The 17728-nt window shown below is 42.0% G+C and overlaps 1 protein-coding gene across 11 annotated transcripts in view; it reads left to right on the forward strand.

Moving 5' to 3' along the window:
• jakmip3 (Janus kinase and microtubule interacting protein 3) overlaps positions 1–17728 on the forward strand; it is a 351944-nt gene that overhangs the window by 19421 nt on the left and 314795 nt on the right. The window lies entirely within an intron of this gene.

Genomic DNA, 17728 nt, shown 5'->3' on the forward strand with positions numbered 1-17728 from the left:
TTTAGCCATAATAAGGGCTGATATAGTTTCCTGTCATTGAGACTTTGCAGGGGTTTCCCAGGATATGTAACAGCTTCTGTCTGGGTCTCAAGTCACGCCTATGTCAGACCAAGTAAGGTGACAGATTTTCTTCCACGAAAGACGTTGGTAAACTAGATGGCAACCAACAATGACATCATGGGTTAACATTACTGATGACTAAGTATTAATAGTTAGCTTTTTCATTAATGGAATTTAAATTCGACATGAAAGGTTTGGAACCTGGATCCCTAGAACATTGGCCTGAGCTTTAGGATTATCAGGTTGGTAATCTTACCACTGCACAACAGCCTCCTCCTTAACCGATGCAGAACCCATGCTCCTGGGCATAACACACATATCATGAGAACCATATGCCAAAAGAAAGGCAGTGAAATCATTGTTTCATGATGCCAAATTCTGCAGCAATGTGAAGGCACAGGAAAAGCGCTGTGGTACTTGGCTGACAAAGTTTCAAGCGTGATCACAGTATACAATACACTACACAACGTTGCCATCACTTGGTAACAATCCTTATTGAAGCAGGAGGTACAGATGGTATAGGCGGAAGTACTTTCTAATCAACATGGGCAAAGATGTTCTAACAGGTGGGACTTGAGCCCAGGCCTACTGGCTCAAAGGTGGAGACACTACCACTACACCACAAGAGCTTAAGGCATAGGTGGAAGAAGAGAAAAGGCAAAGAAGGCTGCAAACTAGCTATCCTCTTCCTCCCTGGCCTGTACGTGATTGTATGATTAATGAGTGGTACCAGTACCCTCCATTCCAATTTGCCAATCACTGAATGACCCACACGCCTTAGTGTTCCTCTGACACTGACCATCACATTGTCCTCTTCCTTGCAAAAATGAAATAGAAGCCTTAGCTTGTGATTACAGGTCAGCTTGGCGAGTAGCTGTCCGGATTGGCTGGCTGATAGACGAATAAGAGCATGAGCAGAGTGGCAGTGCTGGGAATATGAAGCCTATCATCATGAGGAAGAAAAACGGGTTTGTGCTTCATGGTACCACTGCCATTGCCCTTGGACAGTGCCTCAGCAATCTGTTGAATACTACTGCTTTGAGTAGTGGTTCCTGGACAGGTGAAGGCAGTATGTTGGAAAGGACAGACTCTAATCTCTGCAACAGCCTGTAACAAGTTGGTACTGACTTTTTCCTTGGCTTTGAAGATGAGCCTTTTGGGAGACAGCCCAAAGCACCCAGCATTATATTCATCATCCTTCATCTGTAAGCTGGATCATGAAAGTTATCTGCAATAGAACTAAAAGTAATTCCAGACTAGTGTATTTGTGCTTGGTCTGACTGTGTACAGATCCTGTCTCTATAATATCCTTTCAGTTCTGCAGTTCCCAGTATCTGTCTTGGTGGTTGCAACTGTGAAATGGAGTGAAGGTAGGTTTTCTACTTCATGGTCTCTTGCTTTTTTCTCGACAGAGTGAGCAGCTTGCAATTCTTGGATATTTAAAACAAACGTGGGGGTGTGAACATGTTTTGTGGTGTGGAGAGAGGAAAGTAAGAAATGTTTTAACATTAACAGCTTCTCAATGGGTAAAAATTGGTCAATGAAAGGAAAGTGCATGTGTAAAGAAGCATTAGAAATGTGAATATGGTCACCTTACTTGGTGACAGCTCTACCCCTGGTCGCAACCTGAACAATGGCCTTTCCTCATAATGACAGCAATCTTGAAAAGCTAGTATGAAGGTACAGTGAGTAATTAGAAAGGTGCTTGGAGTATTGACATTTATTGCAGAGGAACATGGAATATAAAAGTGGTGAAATTTTACTGCAGCTGTATTGTGACTTAGTGAGATTGGATTTGGAGTGCTGCATACTGTTTTGGCCTCCTTATTTGGAAAATGATATAGATATGTTAGTGGCAGTTCAAGGTGAATTCATTTGACCCATTCCTCAGAGAGAAGGCTTTATCTTATGAAGAAAGGTTGAAGCAGTTGGACACATACTCACTTGTATGTTCTCAGTAGAACAAGAAGTGGCCTTCTTGAAACATGGTAGATCTTGAATGGACTTGAGAGGGTGGATATTGTGCAGGTGTTTCCTCTTGTGAGGGAGACTAGAACTAGGGGACAGCTGTGAAGAGAATATTTTCTTTGAGGGTTGTTATTCTGTGGAATTTTCTTTACCAGTGAGGCTGGGTCATTGTCTTGAATAATTGCAAAGTTAGTTATGTTTTTGATAGATAATAGGGTCAAGGGTTATATGGAGGAAGTGGGGCTTTAGAAAGAAAAGGGTGATGTCACGACCACAACCAGATAAACGATAACTTTATTGAAAGGAAGAGCAGGCTCGACAGATTGAATGGCCTACTCCTGTTCCTAGGTTTGTGTTTTAATCGTGGTTAGGTTACGTGGGATCACTTGACAACACCTCTGGCCTAGCTCTAGCTGCATCCTGTTAAGTGTGTGTCAGCTTGTCTTGCGTAGCAGAGAAAAGTGTGTCAGCATACGAAACCTGGCTGGGTGATGTGGCTGTAGTTATTGAAGTATATTCAAGTTGTGAGACATGGATTAAAGCTTGCAGCATTAATAAGCTTTCAAAACAGATGGCAGAGTAACAAGGCTGTGTGCGAGCTCCTGAGCCCAGGGCTTGTCTGTTCCCATCTGCTGACTTTCTTTCTTTCTCTTTTAACTTTTCTTTTTTATTCCCACTTCTTCTTTCTTTTTCTCCTCCTTTTTGTTTTATTCTGTAAAGACCTGATGAGCAGGGAATGGAGAATGTGTGGTGGAGGACTATCTGGATGACAGAGAGGGGAGAAAAAGGTTTGTTTGAAATAGGAGGACACCGGGGATGCTTGGGCGTGGAATATCTCCATGCCAGAGCAGTTGGGACGGAGATGGAGGAATTGGGAAATGGGATGCAGGCTGCAGGTCTCCATTCCACCTACCGACTCCTCCCTTCCATTCCAACTACCAGTCAGATTCTCCCCTCCCATCAACCAACCAGGTTCTAGCTACTAACAGTGTCCACCTATCACAACCATTTTGTTACTCTCACCTCTCAATTCTCTTTATCTGCAGCTCTGCCTACTCCCACATCCAGTCCTGAAGGATAATATCCAAAACGTTGACTTCTCCTCCAGATGCTCCCTGGCTTGCTGTGGTTTTCCAATCTCCTGTTTGTCTACCTTAGGCTCTAGAATCTACAGTATTTTTTTTGTCTCTAACCAGGTTAATCAAACTATTTGTTACACCCTGTTAAATATGGTGGGGACACAAATAGTATTTTACACTAATAAGATGGTGTCATCAGTCTGAAAAAGAAGCTATTTCAAAAACACAATTGGGCAGCGTTGAATCAAATTCTGTGTGGGTGCAAGGCAAAAGTGGACATTGGGCTGCTGGAAAATGACTCTGGAGCAATAGTAATGGGGAATAAAGAAATGGCTGAGAAACTGAATAAATACTTTGCACTAGTCTACATGGTGGAAGACACAAGTAATATCCCAAAAATTCAAACGAGTCAGGGGGAATGGGTGCAGAGGTAAGTACGGTGGCCGTCACCAAGGAGAAGGCGCCAGAAAAACTGAAAGGTCTGAAGGTGCTGGAAAAACTGAAACGTCTGAAGGTGGATAATTCACCTGGAGCAGATGGACTACACCCCAGAGTCTGAAGGAAATAGTTGTAAAGATAGTGAAGGCGTTAGTGGTGATCTTTAAGGAATCACTGGAGTCAGGGAGGATCCCAGAGGACTGGAAAATTGCTAATGTAACCCCCGTTTAAAAAGGAAGTAAGGCAGACAACAGGAACTTGTAGGCTGATTAGCCTGACCTCAGTCAGGTAAGGTTTTGGAGTCCATTGTGAAGGATGAGATTTCTGAATACTTGGAAGTGTGTGGTAGAATAAGACAAAGTCAGCATGGCTCCACCAAGGCGATGTCATGCCTGGCAAATCTTCTAGAATTCTTTGAGGAGATAATGAACAGGTTAGACCAAAGAGAGCCAGTGGATGTTATCTACTTGACTTTCAGAAAACCTTCGATAAGGTGCCGCACAGGAGGTTGCTGAGCAAAGTAAGGGCCCTCAATGTTAGAGGCAAGCCTGTAACATGGTTAGAAGATTGGCTGTCTGGCAGAAAGCATTCAGTGAGGACAAAAGGGTCCATCTCAGGATGGAAGCCAGTGCCTAGTCATGTTCCACAAGGGTCAATGTTGGGACCACAACTTTTCACTTTGTAAATTAATGGTCTAGATGAAGGAACTGAGAGCATTCCGGCTATGTTTGAAGATGGTACAAAGATAGGTAGAGAGACATGTAGTATAGAGGAGGCGGGGAGGTTGCAGAAGGATTTAGACAGTCCAGGAGAGTGGGCAAAGAAGTGGCCAATGGAATACAACATGGGAAAGTGTGAAGTCACGCACTTTGTTGGAAGAGTATAGGTATGGACTATTTTCTAATTTTTTTTATTCATTCGCAGGATGCGGGTGTCGCTGGCCAGACAGTATTTATTGCCCATCCCTAATTGTCCAGATGTCAGTTTTGAGTCACCCACATTGCAGTGGGTCTAGAGTCACATTAAATCCAGACCAGGTAAGGATGGCAAATAAAAACCAAAAGAACTGCGGATGCTGTAAACCAGGAACAAAAACATAGTTGTTGAAAAAACTCGGCAGGTCTGGCAGCATCTGTGAAGGGGAACATAGAATTAATGTTTCGGGTCCGGTGCCCAAAATGTTAACTCTGTTTTCTCCCTCAGAAATGCTGCCAGGCCTGCTGAGCTTTTCCAGCAACTTTGTTTTTGTTCCAGGTAAGGTTGGCAGTTTCCTTCCCTAAAGGACATTAATGAACCAGATGATTTCCCACCCCCCCCTTGACAGTGGGCAATGTACTCATGGTCAATATTAGACTCTTAATTCCAGCTATTTAGTGAATTTAAATTCCACCATCTGCCAGGATGGGATTCAAACCCACGTCCCCAGAACATTATCTGGGTCTCTGGATTAACAGTCCAGTGATAATACCGCCAGGCCATCACCCTCTCCTAAATGGGGAGAAAATTCAGAAAAATGAAGCGCAACAGGCGTTGGGAGTCCAAGTCAGGTTTCTCTTAAGGTAAACTCACAGGTTGAGACAGCAGTTAGGAAGCCAAATATAATGTTGGTATTTAACTCGAGAGGACTAAAATATAAAAATAGGAATGTACTCCTGAAGCTTTAGAAAGCTCTGGTCAGACCAAATTTAAGAGTATTAAGAGCAATTTTAGGCCCCATACCTCAGGAAGGATGTACTGGCCCTGGAGTGGGTCCAGAGGAGGTTCATGAGAATGATCACAGGAATGAAAGGCCAAACATATGAGGAACATTTGAGGACTCTGTGTTTATACTCAATGGAGTTTGGAAGGATGAGCGGGGGGATCGAATTAAAACTTATAGAAAACTGAAAAAGCTGGACAGAGTGGACGTTAGAAAGATGATTCCATTAGCAGGACAGACTCAGACCTGAGGGCACAGCCTGACAGAAAAGGGAAGACCATTTGGAATGGAGAGAAGGAGAAACGTCTTCAGCCAGAGAGCGGTGAATCTGTGGAATTTATTAAGACAGAGGGCTATGGAGGGCAGGTCATTGAGTATATTTAAGACCGTGATAGATAGATAGTTTCTTGATTGTCAAGGGGGGAGCGCAGGTGAATGAGATTGAAAATCCTATCAGCCATGATTGAATGGTAGAGCAGACTTGATAGGCTGAATGGCCTAATTTCAGTCCCTTTGTCTTATGGTTTTATGGAACACTCAGGCCATATCATACCGGCAGTGGTATTGTATCCAAAAACCATGTCTGATTTTTCTCCTTTTTATTATTAAGTTAACAAAAGTCCGTGAATTTAAGCAAGTGGGATATATACCATTAAATCAGGGTTAGTGTCCTAATTTCATAGATCCAATCTAATATGTAGAATTTGCTCTCTGGTTTTGAAATTTAACTAAATTTGGGATAGCATAATTGTCCAATTTGAATCTCATTCCATTTAAACATTTTTGTGAAATCTTATATATTTCATTTCTTATTCACAAGCTTCTTTTTAATTTTGTTTAGCAGAACATAGAACATAGAAAAGTACAGCACAGTACAGGCCCTTTGGCCCACGATGTTGTGCTGTGGAATAATCCTAATTCAAAAAAAAAATAACCTAACCTACATTCCCCTCAATTCACTGCTGACCATGTGCATGTCCAGCAGTCGCTTAAATGTCACTAATGACTCCGCTTCCACGACTACCACTAGTAAACTATTCCATGCGCTTACAACTCTCTTGGCGAAGAACCTCCCTCTGATGTTTCCTCTATACTTTCCTCCTAACACCTTAAAACTATGACCCCTCGTGGCAGTCAATCCTGCCCTGGGGAAAAGTCTCTGGCTATCGACTCTATCCATGCCTCTCATTACCTTGTACACCTCGATCAGGTCACCTCTCTTCCTCCTTCTCTCCAGAGAGAAAAGTCTGAGCTCAGACAACCTCTCCTCATAAGACAAGCCCTCCAATCCAGGCAGCATCCTGGTAAGCCTCCTTTGCACCCTCTCCAAAGCCTCCACATCTTTCCTATAATAGGGCGACCAGAACTGGACGCAGTATTCCAAATGTAGTCTCACCAGGGTGTTGTAGAGCTGCAGCATAACCTTGCAGCTCTTAAGCTCGATTCCCCCTGTTAATGAAAGCCAAAACACCATATGCTTTCTTACCAACCTTATCCACCTGGGTGGGAACTTTGAGGGAGCTATGCACTTGAACACCAAGATCCCGCTGTTCCTCCACGCTGCCGAGAATCCTGCCTTTAATCCTATATTCAGCATTTACATTCGACCTTCCAAAATGCATCGCTTCGCATTTATCCAGGTTGAACTCCATCTGCCATCTCTCAGCCCAGCTCTGCATTCTGTCAATGTCTCGCTGAAGCCTGCAATAGCCCTCAATACTATCAACGGCACTTCCAACCTTTGTGTCATCAGCAAACATATTAACCCACCCCTCAACCTCCTCATCCAAGTCATTTATAAAAACTACAAAGAGCAGAGGCCCAAGAACAGAGCCCTGTGGGACACCACTCAGCACTGACCTCCAGGCAGAATACTTACCATCTACAACCACTCTCTGCCTCCTGTCAGCCAACCCATTCTGAATCCAGACAGCCAAATCACCCTGTATCCCATACCTCCTGACTTTATGAATGAGCCTGCTGTGGGGTACCTTATCAAATGCCTTGCTGAAGTCCATGTACACCACATCAACTGCTCGACCCTCGTCAACCTGTCTCGTGACTTCCTCAAAGGACTCAATAAGATTTGTAAGGCATGACCTACCCCTCACAAAGCCATGCTGACACCCTTCAATCACGCTATGCTTTTCCAAATAGTCATAAATCCTATCCCTCAGAATTCTTTCCAAAACCATGCTGACCACAGACATACGACTGACTGGTCTGTAATTTCCAGGGATTTCCCTATTTCCTTTCTTGGAAAGACGAACAACATTTGCCCCCCTCCAATCTTCTGGTACGACTCCCGTGGAGAGTGAGGAAGCAAAGATCTTCGCCAGTGGCTTAACAGCCTCCTTTCTTGCTTCCCAGAGCAACCTAGGATAAATCTGGTCTGGTCCTGGGGACTTAACAATCTTAATGTTTGCCAAAATTTCCAGCACATCAACTTCCTCAATCTTGATCTGTTCAAGCCTGTTCTCCTGCTCCTCAAAGTTCTCATTCACAACAAGGTCCCTTTCCTTCGTGAAAACCAAAGCAAAAAACTCACTTAGGGCTTCCCCTATCTGCTCAGACTCCACACACAAGTTCCCTACACTATACCTGATCGGCCCTACCTTCTCCTGGATCATTCTCTTATTCCTCACGTATGAGTAAAATGCCTTCGGGTTCTCCCTAATCCTTCCTGCCAAGCCTTTTTTGTGCCCCCTTCTGGCCCTCCTCAGTCCACTTTTGAGCTCCTTCCGAGCAAGCCTGTGATTCTCTCAAGCCGTGCTAGACCCTTGCCTCCTCCACCTTACGTACGCTGCCTTTTTCTTTTTGACAAGAAGCACCTCTGTACCCGTCATCCAAGGCTCCTTAATCTTACCCCTTATTACCTTTCTCAGAGGAACAAATTTATACATGACTCGCAACAACTGCTCCTTAACCAGTCTCCACATGTCTGTTGTGTCCTTTCTGTGGAACAATTGCTCCCAATCTGTACTTCCCAACTCCTATCTGATAACGTCATAGTTTCCTGTACCCCAGTTAAATATCTTCCCCTGGTAACTGCTCCTTTCCCTTTCCATGGCTATGGTAAATGTGAGGCTGTTGTGGTCACTGTCGCCAAAGTGTTCTCCCACCACGAGCTCTGATGCCTGTCCTGGCTCATTGCCGAACACCAAATCCAAAATGGCCTCACCCCTCGTCGGCCTGTCCACATTCTGAGTAAGGAAACCCTCCTGAACACACCTGACAAAAACGGCTCCATCCAAACCATCTGCACTAAGGAGGTTCCAATCTATATTGGGAAAGTTGAAGTCACTCATAAAAAGAACCCTGCTACGTTTACACTTTTCAACAATCTGCTGGCCAATGAGTTCTTCGATCTCCCTACTGCTATTTGGGGGTCTGTAGAAAACCTCCAGTGAGGTGACTGCTCCCTTGCTGTTCCTAACTTCCACCCATACTGACTTAGTCGACAAACCTTCCTCGGCAACCTCAGCCCATACCACCTCAGTAGACGAGTCCTCATCAAAGGTTCTTTCAGCTGCCGTTATACTGTCCTTGACCAACAAAGCCACATCTTCCCCTCTTTTACCACCTTCCCTGACCTTAATGAAAGATCTAAACCCTGGAACCTGCAACATCCATTCCTGACGCTGCTCTATCCATGTCTGTGGATGTAGTATACCTTGACTTTCAGAAAGCCTTTGATAAAGTCCCACATAGGAGATTAGTAATTTAAGGTGTCTGCATTTTGAGGCACAAACAATTGAAGCCTCATAATAATCGACGTAATGAATAAGTTTCTTTTGATGATTGAAAATTGGAAAACAGAAATCATCAACTGAGGATCCTGTACTTGTAATTTTGAAATAAGAATCATAAAGAATTAAACTGATTGAATCATTAATGGGTAATATGTGAAATAATCTGTTCTCTATACAATTGCACAATTTTTGACAGCCAAGATTCTATATTATTGAGAAGACTAATACAATATAAGAAAGAGCAATTACATATACAGTACATTTTGATACTTCTAGATTTTACTCTTGTTGATCAATTTAAAATAATGTATTTAATAATATTTCTACACATACCAGAATCTTTGATATGAAATGAATCTGTAAGCTTTACTTTTGCATTATCAATACCTTTATATGGAGTTTTAAACTGCTTTTAAGGGATGTTGATCATCTGTTGGGGATCTCTCACATGTGGATTCGATTGAATTCATGCAATAATCCTGGCAATAAAAATTACAAGCTGCAAAATTGGTCCATGCTCAAAAATGGATGTCATAATCTGGCTATAACACTCACCAGTTAGCCTGATGTCAGTGGTAGGAAAGATACTGGAGTGAATTATAAAAGATGAAATTAGGAGTCATTTGGATCGCAGTAACAGGATAGGTCAGAGTCAGCCTGGATTTTTGAAGGGGAAATCGTGCTTGACTAATCTTATGGAGTTTTTTGAGGATGTAACTATGAAGATGGACAAGAGAGAACCAGTGGATGTTGTATACCTGGACTTTCAGAAAGCCTTTGATAAAGTCCCACATAGGAGATTGGTGAGCAAAATTAGGGCACATGGTATTGGGGGAAAAATACTGGCTTGGATTGAAAATTGGCTGGCTGACAGGAAGCAAAGAGTAGTGATAAATGGGTCCCTTTCAGAATGGCAGGCAGTGACCAGTGGGTTACCACAAGGTTCGGTGCTTGGACTGCAGCTATTTACAATATACATTAATGATATTGATGAAGGCATTAAAAGTATTATTAGCAAATTTGCTGATGACACAAAGCTGGGTGGCAGGGTGAAATGTGAGGAGGATGTTATGAGAATACAGGGTGACTTGGACAGGCTAGGTGAGTGGACGGATGCATGGCAGATGCAGTTTAATGTGGATAAATGTGTGGTTATACACTTTGGTGGCAAGAACAGGAAGGCAGATTACTATCTCAATGGAGTCAAGTTTGGTAAAGCGGAAGTTAAACGAGATCTGGGTGTTCTTGTACATCAGTCAATGAAAGCGAGCATGCAGGTACAGCAGGCAGTGAAGAAAGCTAATGACATGCTGGCCTTCATAACAAGAGGAATTGAGTACAGGAGGAAAGAGGTCCTTCTGCAGCTGTACAGGGCCCTGGTGAGACTGCACCTGGAGTATTGTGTGCAGTTTTGGTCTCCAAATTTGAGGAAGGACATTCTGGCTATTGAGGGAGTGCAGCGTAGGTTCACAAGTGGCGGGACTATCATATGTTGAAAGATTGGAGTGGCTGGGCTTGTATACACTTGAGTTTAGGAGGATGAGAGGGAATCTGATAGAGACGTGTAAGATAATTAAAGAATTGGACACTCTGGAGGCAGGAAGCATGTTTCCATTGATGGGGAAGTCCAGACCCAGAGGACACAGTTTATAAATAAGGGGTAGGCCATTTAGAATAGAGTTGAGGAGAAACTTCTTCACCCAGAGAGTGGTGGATATATGGAATGCTCTGCCCCAGAAGGCAGTGGAGGCCAAGTCTCTGGATAGTTTCAAGAAAGAGATGGATAGAGCTCTTAAAGATAGTGGAATCAAGGGTTGTGGGGATAAGGCAGGAACAGGATACTGATTGTGGATGATCAGCCATGATCATAATGAATGGTGGTACTGGCTCGAAGGGCCGAATGGCCTACTCCTGCACCTATTGTCTATTGTCACCAATTTGCTTCCAATGCAAGCAGCATGCAAATGTCATGTTGCTTGCTGATTTGCATGGTAGCTGCACATAGCCAGCAATAACATGTTGATGGGTGTCCATTTATCCCAGCAGATGGCCAAGAGGCTCAGGTTTATACCATGTTACTACATTCTAAAGCTAACATTTACTGTTTAAAGATAGCCTGCATCTGTTAACTTACAAATCAAGCTTGACAGCAAGCAATTCAGCCCCTTTGAGCTTCCTTTCTCTATTGAATCCTAGTCTCTATCATAAATGGGTGACCTCTAATTCTTACTCAAGTGTTCTCAAGTTGTAGGTTCTCCCACAGGAAGAATATACTTTCAGTGTTCATTCTGTCAAGTCCCTTCAGAATTTAAGATGTTTCAATAAGATTACCTCTCATTCTTCTAAGCGCCGATAGATACAGGCCCAAGCGATCTAACCTTTCCTCAAACGACAGCAGCTGCCCCACCCACCATACCAGGTATTAGTCAAGTGAACCTGAAGCAAATCTTTACTATTTGAAACTAGCCTGCGCTACATTGACTGAAATCCTTGCAGGAGGGCATTAGGAATCACCACTGAACTGGTCTAGGTGCCAGAATCATATCTTTAGAAGCATGATGATTTGCTAAATGACTGTCCAACTGGTGGCATCGATGCCTCAGCTTGGGGTGAGCATGAAAGGTCAGTGTCCGTGCCTTCAATCCCTTTTACCCTCAAATCCAAACCCATGCTTTGTAAGATGGAGTGAAAATATGAGGCAGCATCAATTGACAAAGGATGAAGGACACCACAACATCTCTGCACAATCATTGAGACAACTCAAAAGACTTTAAAAACATAATGACATTCCATGTCTGCAAGAAGATGTTGGTTTATTTGACTACAGAGCAACAAATTAGAGAGCTGTCCGGTTATTTATGTCTCCCAGATTCTGCATTATAAGTTAATACATGTTTGTTATTACTTGGCTGAGCGATACAAGATGGTGCAGTACTGTGGAATTTTTGAATGGCTCAGGATGTTTCAGTAGTCATTCTTTTTCTACATGGCTAAGGGGATTGAGGTAATTTGAAGGACCCACCATAACCAATTGTCCCTATGTTAGTTTTGTAGAATTTTAAAGCTGCTTTAAAAGACACTGTGAAGAATCATGAGTGTTAAATCTGCCCACACTGAAAACCATGTTTTCCCAACTTCGGGTAGTGGGAGCTAACATCTTGTTTAGATGTCACATTGTCATCTACATCATCTTTGTCCTCTATTGATATACTCGTAAGTTCCGAGGATTAGATACAGAATAGTCTTTGGTGACACAAATAAATATTTTGTACAATTAATGCAGACTCTCCATAATTCATGGATTTTTAATAATGATTAATTTACTTTGATCAAAGAAAATGACTGCGAAAAAAACACGTCATATGATACTCAGGAATACATACATTATTGTCAGACCCATTTTACTTACGATGAACAGTGGATTAATATTATGTCAAATTTAAAAGCACATTTAAAAAAAAAGACATTATACTTAATGTGCTGTCTGTGTACTCCAGAAATTGAAATACAGTGAGAAACATTTTTCTGTCTATATGATACTCCTGGGGCGAGGTAGCAGTGTTTTTCTAATGCTAAGCACTTTTACTGTCTGCTTCCATCAAAACACCAGTCTTAAAGCATGATCAATTTGTTGCAATACCATGGATTTCTAAACAGAGCCTCATTCTTTTTTCAAGCTGTTAGCCCCCTCCAATTACACTTTTTTAAGTGCCAAGAAATGCATCTCTTAATTTTATATAGAACAAATGCACAAGCCTCAGTTTTATGCCCTCCTTTGTTCTAGTTTCAATACTTATTGTCAGCTGCTATAAGTCTTTAGGGTCAGAACATCTCCTTCTGTTCCTTCCCCCACCAGCCACGCACCAGGCCTTGTTGTCACATGGTTTCAGAGATGGTAGGAACTGCAGATGCTGGAGAATCTGGGATAACAAGGTGTAGAGCTGGATGAACACAGCAGGTGAAGCAGCATCAGAGAAAGCATACTGCTTGACATGCTGTATTCATCCAGCTCTGCACCTTGTTGTCACATGGCCTGCTTTCACCATAGTCAATCCATTTTTATGCGCCAATTGTCCCCGTTAACAGCTTTTCTTCCTCACCTGCTTCCTCAATTCCTTTGTCTACCCAACTACTGACCTCTCCAGCATAAATACCAACCTTTTCCAAACTACAATCTTTTCTGAAGAAGTGTCAGTGGAAATGAAATATTAACTCTGCTTTCTCTCCACAAATGCCACCAGACCTGCTGAGATTCTCCAGTTATTTCTGTTTTTTTGTTTCAGATTTTCAGCACCTGCAGTTCTTTGTTTTTTGTTATAAGTCTCTTGTATAGATCAATTTTCTCATTTCTCCAATATCAAGAAGTCAAAATCTTATTTTTTAAATGACATTACCTTTGTTGATTAGTTTCCTAGCAGCAACAATTTGGCCAATGGTTTAGCACATTTAATGGTTGTCCCTTAGTAAATTATTACAAATATTACAAATCTTAGGTCAACATTATTAATCACCCTTGCAAATAACTTCGTATCCCTCTTGATTGTGAGCTCACCTCTGGGGGAATTTTATAACTTCCTGGGGATACACAGAAAATAAAGTGGATGGCCTGCCCATTGGCTTCTCCCTATCCCTGAGTTGCCCCTGTTTCCACATATCAGGTGAGATGTCAGACAGTTTGCACGCCTTTAAGCCAATTGTGACATTACATTCATTTAAAGGCTACTTAAGGAACACATTCTCCTTTGAAGTTATGATACTTTGGGTGGGGGAAGGTAGAATATAGGTGGCAAGCCTGCAACCCTAACAGCATCTGCTAAAATATGAAAATGAACAGAGGTTCCCCTTTGCCTACTGGGGGCACTCTGTGGGAAAACACTTTGTGCCTCCAATCCAGCCTCCAAAACACAATTTTCCAAGTACCTCCTTTCTTTTTGCTCTCATCTCTGGTCCGTCCCTGATTAAAATATCTGGCTTTCATGAAGTTTGATATCTGTCTTCCTTCCATTTGGGATTTCTTGTAGCACCAGCAACAGCCACCACTGTGCTACAGTGTTTGCACAGGTGCTACTGGAACAACTTAGCAATCAGATTGAGGGAGCTGGAAGTCCCATTTTCAATTTGATTAGGCCACCTTCAGTATATTATCCCTGTGGTGTATCCCATTTTAAGTTTGGTGAGGTGCCAAGTACTTTTTTTTAAACTAGAGTGGTGAGAAATACCTCCCCTTTAAAATTCATCCCCCGTCACTGATTATTTAATAACATAGTCCACAGTGAGGGAATGGCGTAACAATTAAACACTTGTCAGATGTGAACTGGAGACTGGAACCCTATCATGTCCAATGTTTCAACTTTCCAAGATATGACGTATCACGAAAACAAGATCAATGATAAATAAAATCATAGAATCCTTGCAGTGTGGAAATATGCCGTTCAGCCCATTAAGTCTGCATCAAAGCTCCAAAGAGCATCCCACCCAGGCCCAACCAACCCCTGTCCCCGCAACCCCACATTTACCATAACTAATCCAGAGGGCCTGCATATCACTGGATACTAAGGGCAATTTAGCATGGCCAATCCACCTTGGACTGTGGGAGGAAACCAGAGCACTCCCTTGAAACCAATGCAGATACAGGGAGACTGTGCACAAACTCCACAGAGACAGGCACCCAAGGACTGCTGCTGTGAGGCAGCAGTTCTAACCACTGAGCCAGTGTTCTGTCCAAATAGACTGGTCCGTTTTCTAAACTAAATGAACGAACCGTGTACTGTTTTGTTACTTCTTACCATACTTCTGTCTGTTTACACATATTTTTATTTTTGCATGAGATGAGGGCATTAATTGTCCAACAAACTGTCCACCACATTGCTGTGGGTCCAGAGTCACATGTAGGCCAGATCAGCTAAGGGCAGCAGTTTTCCTTCCTTAAGCTAAGGACATTAATGAACCAGATTTTATTTAAATGGCTACTTTTAGACTAGCATTTTTAATTCCAGATTTTTATTGAATTAAAATTCTACCAGCTGCCAAGGTCAGATTCAAACTCATATTCCCAGGACACAAGCTTGGGCTTTGCATTAATTGCCAAGTGACATTTGCACCACAGCTGACATTGCACAGAAAGCAAGGAAGCATCGCTTTCTGTCCTTGTCCACTGGCAAATGCACTCATTATAAAAATTATGGCCATTCTAAACATTATGTGGGTATGGCAACTCTAAACATGAGGCAGCTGCCTACCTTCTGTAGGCCAGGCTGCCCCATTGGTTGAAACTGGATATTGACCAAATACTTCTCTACGGCTTTGTTGAACAGGAAGGGCATAGCATGATTTCTGACTGTCTGTCTCACAGTTCTCATGATCTGAGGATTGGCCGGCTGAGCTGTCAATCAGACTTGTTACCAGTCTCTGGAGTGGTTACAGCCAGACAACCCGAGGCAACCCCATGCCAGATTTACATGAAATATGTTGGGATGTAATCCTAATGCCTGTTTTGCCCACGCTGATATGGATAACCTATTTCATACTCAATAAGCTACCCTATCTCTCCGCAGTTTCAGCAGCTCCAACTCGTTTCCGTCAAGTAAATTTTTAAAAATTGCCCATGAAATGCACTCAAGCTTGAGTCTGAGGATATGTTATGATTTAAACCAGAACTCTCTTCTAGTCCAAGCTACTTTAAAATCCTAAAACATGAGAGCAGTTAATAATTCATAACTGCCTTCGGGTTCATAGGATTTTTAATGCTTATAATAGGACTTAGAACAGTACAGCACAGTACAGGCCCTTCGGCCCACGATATTGTGCCGACATATTATCCTACTAGGATCAATCCACCTTTCATACCCTACATTTTACTATCCTCCATGTGCCTATCCAAGAGTCGATTAAAAGTCTGTAAAATATCTGACTCCACTACCACTGCCCGCAGCGCATGCTACATATAATGGAACATTTTAACATAAGGATTTCCATTTCTTTTTTAAAAAAAGGGCAATAGCTAGCATTTTTTAAATGAAAGCACAAAAAAGCCATTTTCATTTTCATGAATTTGAAGGTCAAGAGTGAACTGGCTTAATTGTGAATAGTTTATTTATGATGTATATAATTAGTGGTGAGAGTGTACATGTTTGAGGAGAAATGAGAGCCCATTGCTGTCAGACAGTCAAGTAACTCCTAACCAATGCCATTCCCACAGGCAAGCAAAAGCCTTCCACTGCATTCTCATTCCTGCACTGAGAAAGCTGTGTTAACACAATTGTAAATCATTTTATGCAAATCTGTGTGAAAACAATTATCGTGCTGTGGGATTTAGATTGTATACAGGCATTTTTGAAAAGATTTGCTGCAGGTTATGTTGGCAAGCGAAATGTTTAATACCATTTATTAATATGGGACCTTAACTCTTGTGATTATGAGCAAGCTGTAAGAAGGCACTTTGCTTGTTTTATCCACTCTGAATGTAGAACTATTTATGATTGAGTAGCGGCAATGTGCCTATTGTATTCAAAATAAATACACCCTATCTATTATTGCATTAAAACAAGACTTGCTAAATACAACAATCAAATGTCACATTTAGAACACTTATTTTTGAACGTAAAATGTTTTTGTGGTAGCAGGTTATAATCAGCTATTTCCAAAGTGAGAGAGGATGATGCAGCTACTGCATGCTTTCATTTTGTTTTACTTTGTCCTGAAACAAAACTGTTTTTCATAGCCATTTCCAGAATTAACATAACCAAGTGTTGCTGTGATCCCACAAGCAGTAAACTGCCAATTTCAAAACTGACATTTAAAAAAAATCATTTTATGCATTCAGTCAGCAAGAGGCCTTTTTAGTCTGTTTATCATAAATCTATAATGTGGTGTGCAGTTATCATCTTGGATTGATTTTATTCTAATGTTGTTCGCATGCAACTTGCTTTCCCTCAAAAAAATGTTCTTAACTTTTCAGCTTTCATCTTTGCTCACTTATAAGTGAGAATAGCTGTTTTGAAAATAAATATTAATACCGTAGAAACTATCCTGCTCATTAGCTGCAACAATTTACCGCCCCAGGTGGGAAAATCTATGGTACACCAGATGTGGATGAAGTAATCACTTCAATATAGAAAGAGAAGCTGCAATTTTTCACTTCACACAGACATCCTGTGTATCCCCTATTCTAAACACTCCATAAATGATGGTTATACTTGTAGCTACCTTTGCGCTAAAGCCAGGAATTCACTCCCCAAACCTGCTTTAAGACGCTCCTTAAAATTTATTCTCCTGCTAAGTTTTTGGTTCTTTGACCTAATGGGCAGAATTTAACTCTGCCCTTCATTCTGAAAACACTGGCAATTAGACCCACAATGATGGGAGAGGTTGTGTTTTAGTGTCCCAACGGCAGATAAATCTCCTATGATTATGTCAGAGGCAGGAAGGGACTTATCTGAGTAATAGAACATAGAACTTAACAGCACAGTACAGGCCCTTCAGCCCTTGATGTTGTGCCGACCTGTCATACCGATCTCAAGCCCATCTAACCTACACTATTCCATGTACATCCATATGCTTATCCAATGACGACTTAAATGTACCTAAAGTTGGCGAATCTACTACCGTTGCAGGCAAAGCATTCCATTCCCTTACTACTCTTTCAGTAAAGAAACTACCTCTGACATCTGTCCTATATCTTTCACCCCTCAATTTAAAGCTATGCCCCCTCGTGCTCGCCATCACCATCCTAG

Source organism: Stegostoma tigrinum, chromosome 20 (genome assembly GCF_030684315.1).
Source record: "Stegostoma tigrinum isolate sSteTig4 chromosome 20, sSteTig4.hap1, whole genome shotgun sequence".
NCBI lineage: Eukaryota > Metazoa > Chordata > Chondrichthyes > Orectolobiformes > Stegostomatidae > Stegostoma > Stegostoma tigrinum.